Source organism: Equus caballus, chromosome 21 (genome assembly GCF_041296265.1).
Source record: "Equus caballus isolate H_3958 breed thoroughbred chromosome 21, TB-T2T, whole genome shotgun sequence".
Taxonomy (NCBI): Eukaryota; Metazoa; Chordata; class Mammalia; order Perissodactyla; family Equidae; genus Equus; species Equus caballus.
Genome location: NC_091704.1, coordinates 44,779,696 through 44,796,171, shown reverse-complemented (window position 1 = coordinate 44,796,171; position 16,476 = coordinate 44,779,696). Strand labels below are relative to the sequence as shown.

Sequence of the window (16,476 nt, the reverse complement as noted above, 5' to 3'; positions counted from 1 at the left end):
GAAGATTTCCCTAAGCCACGTGTGATTTTATTTTAAAAGAAATTCACAACCTTTTAAGTTATTACACTTTGCTCGTGCCTTAGATTTCAAAGTACTCCCTGTACGTTATTGATTCTCATCTTAGCAACACAACATAGGATGTTTGGAGCCCACGTTACTGCTCTTCCTATACCCATTTGTCTCTCTTGTAGACATTCTTTATTGGATTTTTATTACACACTTTGTTCACAAATAAAAGTTTCCTTTATATACCACTAATCACAAGCATGTTTAAGGAATTAGAAAGAAATAAACAGAGCCAAAATTAAATAGAGGATAATAACAAGCATCTAAACCTGACAGTTCCTTCTGGTATAGTCAACAGGACTAGTGGCACACAGCTACGCAGGTCTGAGGCCCCCTCCATGTGGCCAAAGGAAGCAAGGCATTTTGCTTTTGTAATTTTTCGGGCTTCCAGGTGGGTTAATGAGTGGCAAAACCCCTATCATTTCATCCCTCACAAATGGGAACAGACATGCTTTGTTAGTATGGTTTTCAATCCTCAGTTCCTGCAAAGCCCAAACCCTGGCTGTTCAGGCCTTTGTCCAGTCTGAGGCCCGTCTGATAGGCTCTCTACCACCAGTGGGGAGCAGTGTTTTCACCAGCAATGTGATTTTTTGCAGCACACTTCTGGCCTTCCCCATTGTGCTTGCCATTGGTGCTGATATATTTCTGGGCTTTTCCATTTGCCTTGGCTTTACTAGAGGAAAAAAGGTGCTTCTGCCCTCTCATTTCTCAGAATTGCACACTGACCATCTGGCTCTGATTTGCCTGCTGGCATCAAATATAGGGCAAACAGCGAAGGTATATTCAGCTAATCTCCTAGCTTCATCTGTCGTGCAGAGTTTTCTTGATTACTTATCACATTTGGGTTCCAAAGGCTCATAACTTAGCTCTCCAGTATTTGGCAAGAATAAGGGCCTCAAACGTGTGCCATTCGTGGCTGGGTATACAAAGCACCAAATCAACAAACTGTGGTTATCATTCCAGAGCCGTTCCTCCATGTGTAACACACTGCTCAAACCATCCAAATACACAGGATTGCGAGGGGAGGGGAGCAAGCTTATTTTGAAAGCCAACTCTCAGATGCTTCTCATCCGTTATCTCATTCCATCCTCAAAATCGTCCCAGAATGTAGGCATCATCATCTCCATTTTTATAGATAAGGAGACTGAATCTCAAGAGAAGTCTAGCAAACTTTCCATGGGTCACATACCTTCCTAGTGGCACAGCCTTGAAGCAGATTTGGCAGAAACAAGGAATAAGCTTCTTTTGTATCCAGAGAAATGCCAATTTGGCCTCCTGGTAAAGTGCAAGAAGGAAGGGAAACAGTTGAACTGAGTTGTTCATACGAGGATTTTTGAGGGCCTTAGAGACACATTAGTTCATGCTCAACTCAGACTCAACACTTGCTCCGTGCCCTTAGAATTTTGTTTTGTTTATTATATGTTCATTGGTCTCTCCACTAAGTCATGAATTCTCTGATGAAGATGAAATTATGGCTCCCATGAGTTGAGTGCTTCCTTGGGGTCAAGTGTTTTACGTACTTTATCTTGTCTTATTCTCCCAGCAATCCTGGAATGTATGTTTCAGCATCCGCATTGTACAGATGAGAAAGAAAGGCAGAGAGGTAACTAACTTGCTCCACGTCTTCACCCAATCAGTCAGAGCTGAGATTAGTGCTGAGTCCATCTCATTCCAGTGAATGCTCTCATTTGCAAGACACACAAAAGACTCCCACTCTGAGGACAAGTTCTGGGTCCTGGGAAGACCCTAATCTATTGACGTTTAGAAATAGAGGTAAGGGCTCTGGAATAGAGGGCTTACTTTGAACTCAGCTGGATACCAAAAAGGATTCTGGAAATTGTATACCACATGTAGACAGCAGAAGAAGTTACTACAAGTATGATTGGAGGTCTTCACCTGACCCAAATCCGTTTCCCTCACCTAGCTGCTAGTGAAGTTTCTACCAGTAGTACAGACTTCAGGTTGAATCACTGCTACTAAAATGCAAGTGCTGGAAGTGTTCATTTCTTGAACTATGGTTTATCAAATTCTCTAACACATTCTTAGGAACAGTCAGTTCAGAGGAGAAAGCGTTTGACAGAGGAAAACAGACAATACAGTGGGAGTGGGGACAAAAAAGGATTTGGGGCCTTATGTGGGGCATCTTAGTATGGTAAGTGGAAGCAAAAGAGAATTATTTCTGGAACAGAGTAGGACGATAGTGGAGGAGAATTGAAATAAGTTGGTGAACTTATTTCTTAAGCCTTACAGACCACCCTGTGTGATCCCCTAGAGGAAATATGCATGTACCTGGTCACTAGTGTGTGAAGACCATGGACAACCTGTGACGTTTGTCAACACAAAAGATAGTTTGCTACCTACAGCTTTGGAGTCCAGACCTATACAGGTAATTACCACATTCCCATTTCTTTAGGTCACACAAACAGCAATTTAGTTAGAACTGATATGAACTGACAAGGATTTGATTTCTAACCATTGTAATCTGTGATGATTTGAAAAGTCCACTTCTGATAAGTTTCTCCCTTATATTGAATATTGAAACTTGAAAGACATTTGTTAGGCTCTGAGGCAGGGTATGTAAAGGGGAATTAGTCATCGTCCTACCCTCAGGTGTCACTAATAACAAGCATATGACTATCTAACACAGGGTGGTAAATGAAGGTGAAGGGGGTAAGACCATGGATAGAATGAGTGCATTCTAAAATTTTCCTTCGGGTCACAGGTTTTGCCTTCCCTCATACTCCTTCCAAATCTTAACAAACGACTCGCTCCATTGACTGATTTTTAACTCCACCCATCCTTCTAGACATCCAACTCATGCAAAGCATATCCACTTCTGAGACCCGTGACGTCACTGAGGCTTGGTGATTGCAGGGAGGAGCTTGTACCTCTACCCTCCTGAAAGTAGGTATATGTGGCACATTGGGGGCCTAAGTGAACCCCAACATTCCCAAGTCCCTACAGAAGACTGAGCTCAAGTAGGCTTCTATCCCAGGGCTCTCAGCCTGACACTTAACAACTCTATCTGGATTATTTGTAAAATCACCACTGAATGCATATCCTCACCAATGCCCAGAGGTGGGCATCTCATGTAATTTCATCTCCTTTTCTATACGTGGCAAGATGAACCCTTCTCTGAAAATACTGCTGTTCATCCTCTAACAGCTACACTGCATAATATACTTGAGTTTAGAGAAGAAGCTCCAGGACCAATAAAGAATCAGTGCTAGTAGCACTGGGAGGTCAGCAACAGACTGCAGGCTCTGGTTTCACACAGTCATAGCATCTCAGATGTGAAATAACCAAAAAGAACATCTATCTCATATTCATATACATGGTGCATTTTTGTAAATGCATGGGATATTTTTGATAATAATTTAGTAAGAGTGATTGCCCAGGGGGGCAAGGGGTAGCTGTGGGACAGGAGAGGGAAGACATATTTTTCATGGAATATTCTTTTGTACCTTGAATTTTAAGCCATGTACAAAAATAAATAAAATTTAAAAAGTCACAGATCTGAACAGTGTTATGGTTTCAGTGATGTCTTTTGAAAAGCAAAATCGGAAAACTTTGCTAAAAGAAAAATAAAACTCTTCTAGTTAAACCCTGAATGAAGCGATGGGATCACTCCTCTATGATCACATAGCTGCCATCACACTGCTCCGATGATAGCTCTAATCTCTGAAACACTAGGTTTTAGCTTAGGACATATCCAATTTCATTCAACCTTACTTTCTGTTGCATATTTAATCAAAATCATCCAGTAAAAGAGGACTTTGCATTATTGGTTTGAAAATGAATTTTTAAAAATTAAGTTATTTGTAGGATTCTAAGCTATCTGGAGGATATTCAGACTCAAAATGGCTTTCAAACTTTATTTAATTAATCGATGTTCCACTGCAAGCTTTCTAATGTAAATAAGGTGATAAGTCTAAACTATAACTATAGTTCTTTTTTTCCTCTGTAGTTTTGAATTTGCCAGTTAATATAACCATAGAAAATCTCTGACATGTATTGTATAACATTTTAAAATAACACTCTTATTGAAAATCAAACAGTTGAATACACAGATTGATGATTTGATTACGTAAATTTTCACTTCCCATGAATACATGTCAATCTCTATGGAAAATTACCCTTGGCAATCGGAACAAAAAAGAAAATGCCTTCTATTTAATTGAAATACATAACAAGTTAAAACTTAGAGCATAGATGAATCATCACAATTACTGCCTTTATAATCATTGCAGAAGAATACATTAATGGAGTTTAAGAAACCTTAATGAATTTCTTCGTGTAAATCTCAATTCTGTTCAATTCATAGTCTTACTACCATTAGGAAGGGGGGAAGGTCTATTGCTTTCACACTGATTATTGGAAAACCAAGTAACTTGAGAGAAGAATTTTCTGGAAGTCGATATGCAGTGGAAGGTAGAGAAGAATTGTATTCTTCTCTATTGTGTTCCCCAGGCTTGTTTCACTTCTAATAATAAAACTCTGGAGAGTATCTTCAATATTTTTAAAGCAAAAATGTGATAAGTAAATTAATGACTGTTTTTTCTGTTAGTTTCTAAAAACTAGCCTCAGATGACCCTGGAGGGCAACTAGAATTTGCTGCAAAGCTTGAGTAACTTTGATTTCTTCAGCCCTTTGAGAAGGGAGAGGTAGGTGGGAACAACAGGAAGCAAGAGTGGTGGGCAGAAGAGGGGAAAAGAGGGAGCCTATCACGGAGAGTTCTCTGGTGTTGACAACTTTGTCCAGCCAGGATCCTGGGTCAGGGTTTCTCTTCCCCTTGGCAGATGGCAGGTGGTTTAGATGTGAAGCCCTCCTAGAGAGTTGAATTGTCCAGCTTCTCAATTATGCCATTTCCCCTCCAGCCCCACTCCTGGAAGCCCTGACCAGCTGAAGTGCCTCCTAATGGTACCTTGGGGTTATTGCAGGAGAAACAAGTCTACTTCTGAAGGTAGCAGCTTCAGTTACGTAAGAAAGAGTGAAAAGGAGCCAGGTAAAAAGTGGCACAGCTTAGTGACTAAGAACCTGGAGTTCTGCAGCCAAACTCAGTTCAAAACCTGGCTTTGCTGCTTACCAGCTGTGTGATCTTGGGCAAATGGCTTAACCTCATTTTTTGCCTCAGTTTCTTCAAGGGTGGTTGGGAGGACTAAATGAGTTAAAACATATGAAAGTCTTAAAACAAGGCCTTGAATACGGTTAAGTGCTCATTAAATGCTTGCTTTTAGGATGTTACCATTTATATGGAGAAAGTGACAAACTGCAAAAGCCATGTGTAAGGGTCTGACAGCATGAAGGACTTGGTAAATTCAGCCGAAGTGTCAAAATACTCAGAAAAGAGATAAATCAACAATGTAAATCAACAACATGAACGTGACATTTTCAGTACTTTTGAGAAGCACAGTAATCAAAACAACAAAACCCATCAGAATGGTCTTATGAGACAGAATGAAATTTTTGTGGTCAGGAGGTAGAAAGCAGAAAACAGAAATTTCTCCTTGGATAGAAATTTGTTTTTATCCTGCTTAAATAAGCTAAGGACAAAATCCCGAATGTTTCCAAGTAGCACTAGATGTTATTCCATTTTGGTTCAAAACCAGTGGTCCAAGGCAGGATAGGGAAGGAGCAATTATGAGACAGGATAAGGTCCAATATTATTCGTACTGGCCCTATCCCTCTGAAAGCCAGGCTGGCCCTACCTCCAAATTCGCTCCTGAACCCAATCTTTCTTCGACCCACTGCTGCCACCTTAGCAGATTCATCCTCACCTCTTGCTGTGCTCCTCAATGGCCTCCAGGTCCTCCCTCTGCTTCCAGTGTACAATCCATTCTCCACACAGAAGCCTGAGAGAGCTCTAAGATGCAATGTAAGCCATGGTACTTCCCTACTTAAAACCTCCCAATGATTTCCTTAAAGCACTTAAAATCCTGACTTCATCCCATGACTTCGGCCTTCTGATCTGTTTTCCTGCCTGCTTTTCTATCCCTTCCTCCCAAGGTCCAGCCACAGTGGTCTCCTTTCTGTTTCCTGAACATGTCAAACCTTTCCCAACCTCAAGGTTTTTGCTCTTGCTGTTCCCTCTGCCTGGTCTTCTTTCTCCCTGATCTCTGTGACTTTCTCTTTAACATTGATGTTCTAGCTCAAATGCCACGTCTTGAGAGAGAGCAACTCTTACAAGCCTATTTAAAGCAGCCCTCATCAGACTCTATTCCTTTTACCTCACTAGTTTTCTTCACACCACTAACTTATTTGATTTTATTATTTGTTTCTTAATGCGGATATCTGTTTCCTTTCACTGGAATACACACTTCACGAGGGCAAGAACTTCATCACTCTGTCCCCAGCTCCTACAGCAGTCCCTGGTACATGGGGGACCCTCCATAAAAGTTAAGTGAATCAAAATTGCTGATGCCCATGATGCTTGGCTAACAGCAGGACTTTGCCTATCTTCTCCCAGCAATCTCCTTAACAATTTCTTATCTTCTCCTAATCCTGCAATCTTAACGCTCCAGAAAAGTGCAAGGGTACGTCATTTCCCTCCCCATCAAATCTAGTACAAAAACCTGGTTGCTTTTTGGCATTAATAAAACCTTCTGAAAAGGGTTGAAGTCTCTGGACTTAACTAGACTCTGGATAATCATTCTCAGATTGATTCTAGAATCACTTTCCATATCTTAGATTCTTCCATATTTAGGGTGACTTGTAATTGGCTCTTTCCAAACCAAAGTTCATGACTCCCCTAGCCCAGTCTGATGCTAGTAGCCTCTGTGATCCAGATGATTTCCCAGGACCAAGAGGGATTTACACAACCTAGTTAGTTCTTGACCAATTCACCTAGTAAAGTCTACCCAATCACAGCCCCTGGAGAATACTGCTGCAATTATATTTTTAATAAGGGTGTTAACAGCAATGAAGTTAATTGGCTTTAAAAGGGCTGAGATAGGAAAGGAAGAGTTGGTTAACTAAAGAGCAACATAGCAATTGGGCAATTTAATACATGCGTGGTAGTGAAGCTTAACCTTTATCTTTCAATCTCATAATTATTAAGCTTCTGGCAACCTGATTTCCAAATTGCACATACAGGAATTTTAGTCATGAGGCTGTGCAGGGCCACTCTGAATATGGAGTCAGTTTATATAGATGGAAAAGTTAATATTATGCTAGAAATCATGCTTCCCAAAGAGTAGAATGATGAAGTTGCTACCCAGCACAAATATGGTTTGGATGGTTTTTTGGGGTTGTGTGACCTAAAACAAGGCAAAAGAAGAAAAAGAAGTAAGTACTTAAAATTTAGATCTTGGCTGAGCAGTAAGATCAGCTCTTACTGATGCACATTATAATCACCTGGAGAACTGTAAGCACATGTGGATGCCTAGGCTCCATTCCCAGAATCTTGATTCAACGTGTTTATGGGTGGGGCCTGGGTATCTATATTTTTTAAAGCTCCCAAGATGATTCTCATGTGCAATCAGTGTCGAGAACTGCTGTTTTACAGGCTTGCTTTTTGCTATCGATAAAGATTTTGGAAATTGTTCTTAAATCAGTCACAGATTTGAGGACAGAGTAAAAGAAAATAACCATTTGGAGATGGCACAAAATGGACCGATCTTCTTCTCTTAAAGAAGCTGTAGTGGTAGGACTCTAGCCTTATTCCGCTACCCTTCCTAAAGACCTCCAAGCCTCACCATTGACAACAAACCCAGAAGTTCCCAATACCTATAAGGAATTCTTTAAAAATTCAGCTCTAAAAAATGCTGTGCTTTCTTCTCCCTCAGGTGTGTAACAAAAATCGATATACTTTCAGTGAACAGGAGCTTCAGAGAAGAGAAGTCAGAACAGCCTTAAAGCTCTGGATCAGGAAGCCTTCCCTTTCTAGAGGTAAGAGTGGATGCACACCCAAGCTTTCGCTTGGCTGGAAACTCCAAGACAGTAGGAATGGGGATCCTGGGATGGCTGTGGCTGCCCACAGGCTGCTGACACTCATGATCACAGCATCGGAGCTCAGGCACGCATCTTTCACCTACTGATCTGTGATGCTAATTCATTCATTAAAGAAATAACATTGTTAGGTACAGAGTATTCTAACGCCAACATGAGACTGGGCTGACTTACTCTGGGAGCCAAATAAGATATGGAAAATTCAGTGGCTGATAATTCTCATTTCCCCTCTGTCACCAGCTAGCCTGAAGGCCCAAGGCAAGTAATTAGTCTCCATTTCCCAATTTGTAAAGTTGGAGAGGTAAGAGAAGAATATAAATAGTTATAAAACAGCTGCTGTGGGCACGAATGGGCATGATAATAAAGCCCTTTGCAATGATTACACCATACCTGGTGAATACAACCAGCTGTGAGATACCAATTGCTCCAGACTTGGCTAGGGTTGACTACAGGGCACTCCTAAAGCACAGTGCACGGGAATGGGCAGCTGGTTACACTTTTTAGCCACACCATCCAAGTAGTTAGAATCACCATCAACAACAATCATCCACGAATTAAAAAGACTACATATAAATAAATGAGGATAAAAAATTTCTACCAAGTAAAGATCACATATCTTGATGGTCCATTTAATCCCTTTTAATATACTACTCTTTTAATTTTATTTCTCATAATTATGACATAAAGACCTTGTGTTTTTGCTCAGTGATTTTCAACTATGGCTTCACATTAGAATATTCTGGGGAAGTAAAACCAACAACAACAGCGATACCCAGGCCCCATTCCTAAACTGATGAAACAAAAACTCTGGAGATGGGGTTGAGGTACCAGCATTTTTCAAAAGCTTCCCTGGTGATCCAACTGTTCTTTTTCACATCAGCAAACACTCCACGCACAATCTCATTGCTGTGCACCTGTGCATTTTTCCTTACTTGGTGTGCCCTCTCCATCTCTGTCTTTCGCCTAGCCTCCCATCCTTCAATGCCTGTCTCTAACCTGGTCTTTCTCAATATTCTTTAGGGCTTAGGGACACACTGTCTTCTGCAATCCCCAAACTCAAATTGTACCATTCATGTAACACATAGAGAATTCTATCTTAATTGCTACTGGTGTTTTATGTTTATGCCCATCTTCCCAACCAGATGATATGCTCTTCCAGAGCAAGGGCCTTGCTTTATTCCTCTTTTATTTCCCCCGTGTTTATTCCTCTTTTATTTCCCCTGTGGAGTCTGGTACAGACCTCCTGGATTAGAATATGCTGAAAAATTTGTTGCTGTTACTGTAGACACACTAAAGTTCACTCATGTCACCTTCTTTTATTTTTTTTTTAAAGATTGGCACCTGAGCTAACAACTGTTGCCAATCTTCTTCTTTTTTTTTTTTTTCTGCTTTTTCTCCCCAAATCCCCCTGGTACATAGCTGCATATTTTAGTTGTGGGTCACTCTAGTTGTGGCATGTGGGACAACGGCCTCAGCATGGCCTGATGAGTGGTGCCACGTCCGCGCCCAGGATCCGAACCAGTGAAACCCTGGGCCGCTGAAGTGGAGTGCATGAACTTAACCACTCGGCCACAGGGCCAGCCCCACATGTCAGCTTCTTTACTGCCACTTCCTCCAAGATTTAGATTTCAGGTGGAAATGAACAAATGCTATTTGTGTATTTCAAAGAGCATCTTGTATAGTGTTTATAATGGAAACACTCCCCATCAGGCATGCATCTACAGAAGTAAAGCCATAGGTTCTCAGGTTATCTATGATAATCATGGCCAAAATCTGTACGGTACGGGGGCTGGCCCCGTGGCCGAGCAGTTAAGTTCGCGCGCTCCGCTGCAGGCGGCCCAGTGTTTCGTTGGTTCGAATCCTGGGCGCGGACATGACACTGCTCGTCGAACCACGCTGAGGCAGCGTCCCACATGCCACAACTAGAAGAACCCACAACAAAGAATATACAACTATGTACCGGGGGGCTTTGGGGAGAAAAAGGAAAAAATAAAATCTTTAAAAAAAAAAAAAAAAAAAGACAGCATCTTTAAAAAAAAAAAAATCTCTATGGTACGTTTCTCCACTAGCATTTTATGTGGCATTATCTCATCAACTCTGAACTTACTACAGAACTGCGAGGGAAGGCGGGTGATGGTAACACACAAACCAGTACAGAAAAGTGGAATCTGGGCCTCTGGTATCCCAGGTCAGAGGCTATCGCTAACAATACCGGAATCTGACTGCTCTTCCCTTTGGAAGAAATGAAACTTTCCTTCAGGAACAAATCATATCTTTATTTTGTTGTTGTCATATATTTATGTTGTTGTTATTCAAGGGCCGCTTTAGCTAGTGGACAAAAGAAACCAAAATGGCCTTCTGTGATGTCCTTGGAGCAGGCCTCTGGAAACCTGGACTACACCTTGTTCAAGCTATTTTAACTAAAAGGACAGAGAGGGAGAAACAGTTATTACCACAATGAAATGATTTATTTAATGAGTTTTGCACACAAACATGGTGCCCTGGCTGTGTCCTCGTCGGATTTTACAAAGTGCTGGGAATGACAAAGACATTGGGAAGTGATTTAAAGGTAAAACTGCAAATCCAGATTCAAAATGACCCTTTGGTCACAGGATGTTTGAAAGCTTCTTGATTTGCCTGAATGAGAGGATGAGTGGTGATGAATGTAAGCGCTAAGTCTATTTCATCAAATCCAATAGTGATACGATGTAGGGGGCTTCAAATTATCACCAGCTCAGCAGAAGAATGACAGTGGGGGAGGACGCAGAGGGACCTCCTTTTCTCTTGTTTCCTGCTTCACTGAATAACTGAATTTGGGGACAGACTTGAGAGGTCTGAGCCAAGAATAGAGGAAAAAGTTACGTTAGGAAGAAAGGAGAAAAATTTCCTATCATCCCTTTGTCAACTTATTAGTCTAGACCAGCTGTTCAACGGAAACATAATGCGAGTAGCACATGTGATTTAAAATTTTCTATTAACCACAATAAAATAAATTAAAAGGAAACAGATGAAATTAATTAATTTTCATCTAAACCAATACATCCAAAATATTATCATTCTAACATATAATCAATATGAAAATTAATGAGATATTTTATTTTTTTTCGTTATTAGGTCTTTGACATCTCGGGTGTATTTTAGACTTATGGTACATCTTAATTTGGACTAGTCACACTTCAAGTACCCAATAGCCACACGGGGCTAGCGCTACTGTATTGCACAGTGCAAGTTTAGATGCACTAGCTGGAATTTGGGACATCAGATAGAAATTATTGTCAGCATTCAGATACCTAATATACTTTTGATATTTCCCTTCTGCTAGTTCTTTCGTTATCTCCCAGAAGAAACATGCTGTGTTAGCAAAAAGTTTTGGGCTTTGAAGGGGGTTCAAATACCAGCTTTGTAACCTTGGACTAGCTGCTACCCTCTATGAGTCTGGGTTTCTTCAACATCAAATCAAGACAAAAGTAGATTGTTGGGAAGATTAAATAAGATCGATAACTCCCCAGGTTGTTGGAAAGATTAAACAAAATTGGTATAAAGAACACCACACAGCCTAGAATAGTATAATAGGCATTCAAACAATAATTTCCCCTACATAAAACCCAAATTGATTTCTAAGGGGCCATCTCATTTTATCTGAGACTCTCCTGCTTCATTTAGTCTACTTCTGGATCTTTCCCTTGAGGTTTCTTCTGCTAAGGCAGCCCTTTGCCCACACCTTCATCGGGCTGACTCCCTCTTATTATGCCAGTATAAATTCAAGGGTGACATTCCCATGGAAATCTTCTGTGGCTGCCCTATTTTAATGCCCCAAGCCCTGTTACTCTTTGGTTATCAGGCTCTCTTTATTCATAGCATTTATCAATATCTGAAATTATCTTATTTATATATTTGTTTACTTGCCTCTTATCTGTCACCATCTCTAGCATAGAAGCTCCATGAGAGCCAGGACTTGTCTGTCTTATTCAGAGCTCTGCAAGTATTTGTTGAATGGATGAATGAATGCTTAACACAAAGAGGCAAATGTAAATGGTGTCCTGATTCTAAAGGTAGTAGAGAATGGAAATTCCAGTCTCTTTTTAACTTAAAAGAATCCAACAGGAAGTCAGTGGCCCAGAGCCAGTCTCACCTGCCGAGGTTTGGTACTGCCTATCTCGAACCTCACAGCTGGACGTGGGAGGGGTTGTGAAAATTGTTCTCCATAGGTGATTTCATCATTGCTGCCTATGAACACATATCACATGCAAAGTATATGTTCACGTCACTTAAAATCATCCAGAATATTTGGTTATTCTTGCCCTTTAGAAGAAGAACTAGGTTGGGGCTCAGTTGGCACGGTGCAACTTTCTGATGAGGAAGCTCGGCAGCTCAGGGTAGTGGAAAAAGAGTGTGTTTCAAAATCAGACAGACCTGAGCCCCCTTCTGCCTTTTATCAGCTATGCAGATTGGGCAAACTTCTATAAGCCTCAGTTTCCTTATCTGTAAAGCTTTAAATGATAATTCATATCCTGTAGTGTTGCTATGAAAATTAATTGATGTAATGTAAGAAAGTGCTTAGTACATCTTGAAGGCTTAATGAATAGTAAGTATCTATACTGTCATTTTTGAATCCAAGAATGCCTTGCCAGAATGCCTGATCGATCTTTTGAATGGCTACTTTGAGGACATCCAATTTCTTTTTAAGGTTCTGATATTTCTGTCCTACATTTCTACATATCCAACTTCTTGCACCTTAGGGGTCAGGACTGCAAAGAGGGAGAGAGACAAAGAGAGAAACAGACAGAGAAAGAATAAGCTGAATTGGCTAAATCTGTGCCATGCTGTGAACAATGACAGTGGAGACCCTTCTCTTCACAGAGCCAGTTTCTGGTGCATCTGGAGATGGATGCAGCCATGAGCTCTCTCCAGTTTCCATGCCAAGATGTTTGTAACTACAGGCACAGATTTAGCTGTTTTGTACTCAAGATTATGGGGCAAAAGAGAATTGAGAGACAGGGTTGAGAATCATGTTAGTCTGGACACATTTTACTCGCTGGCAACACAGAGTGCTCTGCTGGACGGAGGCGAAGCACTAGACTGGGCTCTTATTCGGAACCCACTACTCACATGTGAGAATAATTAGACCAGAACTGGTTTTACTCATTCTGCTGCTGGTGTAAGCCCCATAGGAGAGAGAGTACGCTGCTCTAAAAAAGCATGAGACTAGTTAACACTTACCTGTAACTCCACATTGATATAAACAATAGCAGCTTATCATTGGATATTGACCAGGTATTTCCATTTTTCATTTTCCTAACAGCCATGCAAGAAAGGCAGTATTGTTTCCCGTTTTACAGCAGGAAAAAGGAGGCTCAGAGAAATTCAGTGACTTGCCAAAGTGTGGGAGCGAAGATTTGAAGCCCAGACTATTAGGCTCCAAGCTCCGTGTGTCCTCTGCTACACCTGACAGACACTGCCAATGGAAGACCCAGGTCCCACAAGGCACAAGTCCCTAGTACCTTAAAGGAAAAGTGCAGAGGTCCGAAAGCACACCATTACTAGTCCTACTATACACTGGGGAGCAAATGGCACGTTCAAAACAGTCTTGGCCCCACTGTCTAACATCCAGCAGGGGATCTGAAGAGCTCTCTTTGAGACAGACAGCGATGCTCTGCAGGTGGCTTTCCAGTGCTGTTTGTAGGACTGAAAACTCCACGGGTGAGGACCATCACCTTAGGAAAGTCATTAAAAGAGTTTGTGAGGAGAGTTCCCCAGGGGGCAGAAACTGGTGGAGCCCTTGGGAAACAGGGTCCTGGTGGCTCACACATGAGAGGAGGGCTTTCTCCTACAGCAGCATGGCTGACCCTAGACCCCAGGGAAGGCTGTAGGTGACTCCCATAGCCAGCCCAGCTACCAGCAGAGGTTTGGCTGGATGGTCTTGATGCAGGTCCTCAAAAGGAAGGCAAGGGATGTTCACCTGGGGTTCAGGCAAGGTCTTCACGGGGTGTCCACAAACGCTCAGGGATTGCTTGCAAAACTTGTACATTCCATAATAAAATCTTTTTTCCCTTGCGAGAAGACTCAGAGCTAATTCTCAAAAGAACCCATGATACCTAATTTCTAAGAACCTCTAAAATTAAAATTTTCATTTCTTCTTTACACTATTAAGCACTTTTACCCCATTATATATATACTATATAATAATGTATATATATACATATAATGTGTATACACATATACACACACACATATAGCACAAGTAAAATGTTTAATGGGGTATGTATGGAATAATTAATTTCCCTAAATGTTGCAAAGAAAACTGAGGCTCAGAGAGGACAGGTGTCCCACCCAAGTTTTCACAGCCAGAGACAGGGCTAGAATTAGCAGCACTCCACTGACCAAGAAGCATGAGACTCAGGTGGGAAATCTTTGCCAGCCAACTTGATGAATAAAGACAAACTAATCCCTCAAGATTAATAACGTTTTGCAACCATTCTCAAGTCCAGTCATAGAAAATCCTAAATTGCTTGTTTTTAGGGCAACGTGGGCTTCTTCCCCAGGATACAGGTAGAGGTCACTAAAACGTATGTTCCTACCCAAAGAGCTAGAACTGCAGCCCCGCTTTTCCCCTCCGACGCAGACTCCCCAGCAAGCTGAGTTTGCCTGACCTGCCTCCTCCTCTCGCCTCCTCGCCGCTCCCTCCAGGCTCCTCTCCGACTTGCTTTGCTCTGCTGAGGTCAATCGGCCTGTCTCTTGCTCTGCTAACGAGGTACAACTAGGAGGCTGCTTACCTGCCACTACCCCCATTGCCTTTTGGGGGGAGCTGCGCCTTTCGGGTCAGCACAGGTAGCGCTAAACTTTCCCCACCGGATACCCCAGAGGCTGCTGCTGCGGCTGCTGCTGGGAGAATCCTCAAGTCCTTTGTCAAGTCCTCACCTGTCTGAGCCTCTTCTCCCTCCCCGATATTTTTCTTTCTAATTTGACATAAATCATTTACATTCTGAAAATCCCACAATTACGCCGAAACTCATTCTCCAGGGTGCATCTGAAGATGCCTTATAAAAATACTAATGTGTGCAGTTGTAAAAGCTGGCATGGGGGCTAGTATTTCTAGTTCCTGTGAGAAGGGACATCAGTGCGGTCAGAGCCCGGCTTTCCCACAGGTTGCCGCGGCCGGGCAGCCCCTCTGCCGGCTCTGCCGGATTTCTGGGGTTTTCTTGCGCAGCTCGCGCCCGCGGCTGCCCTCGCTCCCGGCCTCGAACCCGCAGCCCCGCCGCCCGCGCGCGGTCCGCGCGGTCCCCAGCCCCTCGGCGTCCGCCCGGGCTCAGCCCGTCGTGGCTACTCACTTTTGCCGGGAAGCAAAGTCTGCCATATCAGCCCGTGAGCACTTCCTGCAAAAGGACGAGGAGGTCCATTGTGCGTAAAGATGTTTCATGAACAGCCGGTAAAATCCAGAAGGAGGGAAGAGGAGCGAGTAAGACAGAAAGCAAAGGAGGGGGAAAGCCCAGCCCAGATGGGTGTCTCGGCTCCACGTCCCCAGCCCTTTGGCTCTGTGAGAAGAAGCTCAACTCAGTGCACTTGTTCACTCTTTCTTCAGTAGAGGAGGAGTCAGTGTTGCAACAGTTATGTTCCTTGCTGGAGGCAAAACAGTGATTTTCTTCAGCATGCAAAATGTCCAGAGCCTGCCAGTTTTACCAGGTGAGGGAGGGAGTCGGTGGAGCCAGAACGCCGCAAAGACGTGGAGAAGAAAGAACTGATTCCCCCCTGGTTGGTTTTGCATGATCAGGGCCCCACGTCTTCCATTGAGACGGTACCAAAAAATAAACAGACGAAACAATAATAAAAATGTCTTAATAAATTGAATGACCTCAAAGATGGTATCTCTCCTGGCAACCAAGATGTGGAGTGTCTCCCTGTCAAATTTCTTTCCTTATTTCTGAATAGCGTTGAACGGCAGCGGGGCCACGTTGGAGGGGGGCTCCAGAGATTTCAGTCTCACCTTCCGTGAGAAGAAGGAGGGGTCAGCGTGATAGGGGCGAAAGAAAATAAACAGTCCGTGACCCAAGCAGGTTTTGCTTTCTTTTTTGAAACTCCAAAGCGGAAACTTGCAGGGTGCTGTGGTTATTCTCTGCCATCTAAGTATTACACAGGAACATTAGTCGTGCCTAAATAATCCACCCTTTTGTGGTTTTCCACAAATATACAATTTATCTTTTCTAATAGGGCTGTATGTGGTTCTGGCTTTTTTGTTGTTGTTAATAGCAAAACCCTGCACCACTGCCACCTTCTCTCTTGCAAAGTACCGAAACGAATAGTGGTAGCTGCCTGAATCAAATAGTTATCCCTCAATGAGTAAGCTGCTAGTGTCAGTTTGATGCCATTAATTAACATCGCATCTGATTGTTTTATTACCCAGAGGGGCACCAAGAAGATATTTTAAACAAAGACTATTGAGTTTCAACAAAAAATAAATGTTACTAG

At 42.3% G+C, this 16,476-nt stretch overlaps 1 protein-coding gene across 4 annotated transcripts in view; it reads right to left on the bottom strand.

Annotated features, from left to right (window-relative positions):
• The window catches only part of PRLR (prolactin receptor), a 155,995-nt gene extending 139,972 nt beyond the window's left edge, over nt 1–16,023 (bottom strand). For 3 of the 4 annotated variants that reach the window (XM_070246323.1, XM_070246324.1, XM_070246325.1), the window contains exon 1: nt 15,342–16,023. The gene's annotated coding sequence lies outside the window, so the exon portion shown is untranslated. The remainder of the gene's footprint in view (nt 1–15,341) is intronic. The other variant, XM_001500104.5, reaches the window with a different exon arrangement.
• Nucleotides 16,024–16,476: the final 453 nt, after the last annotated feature.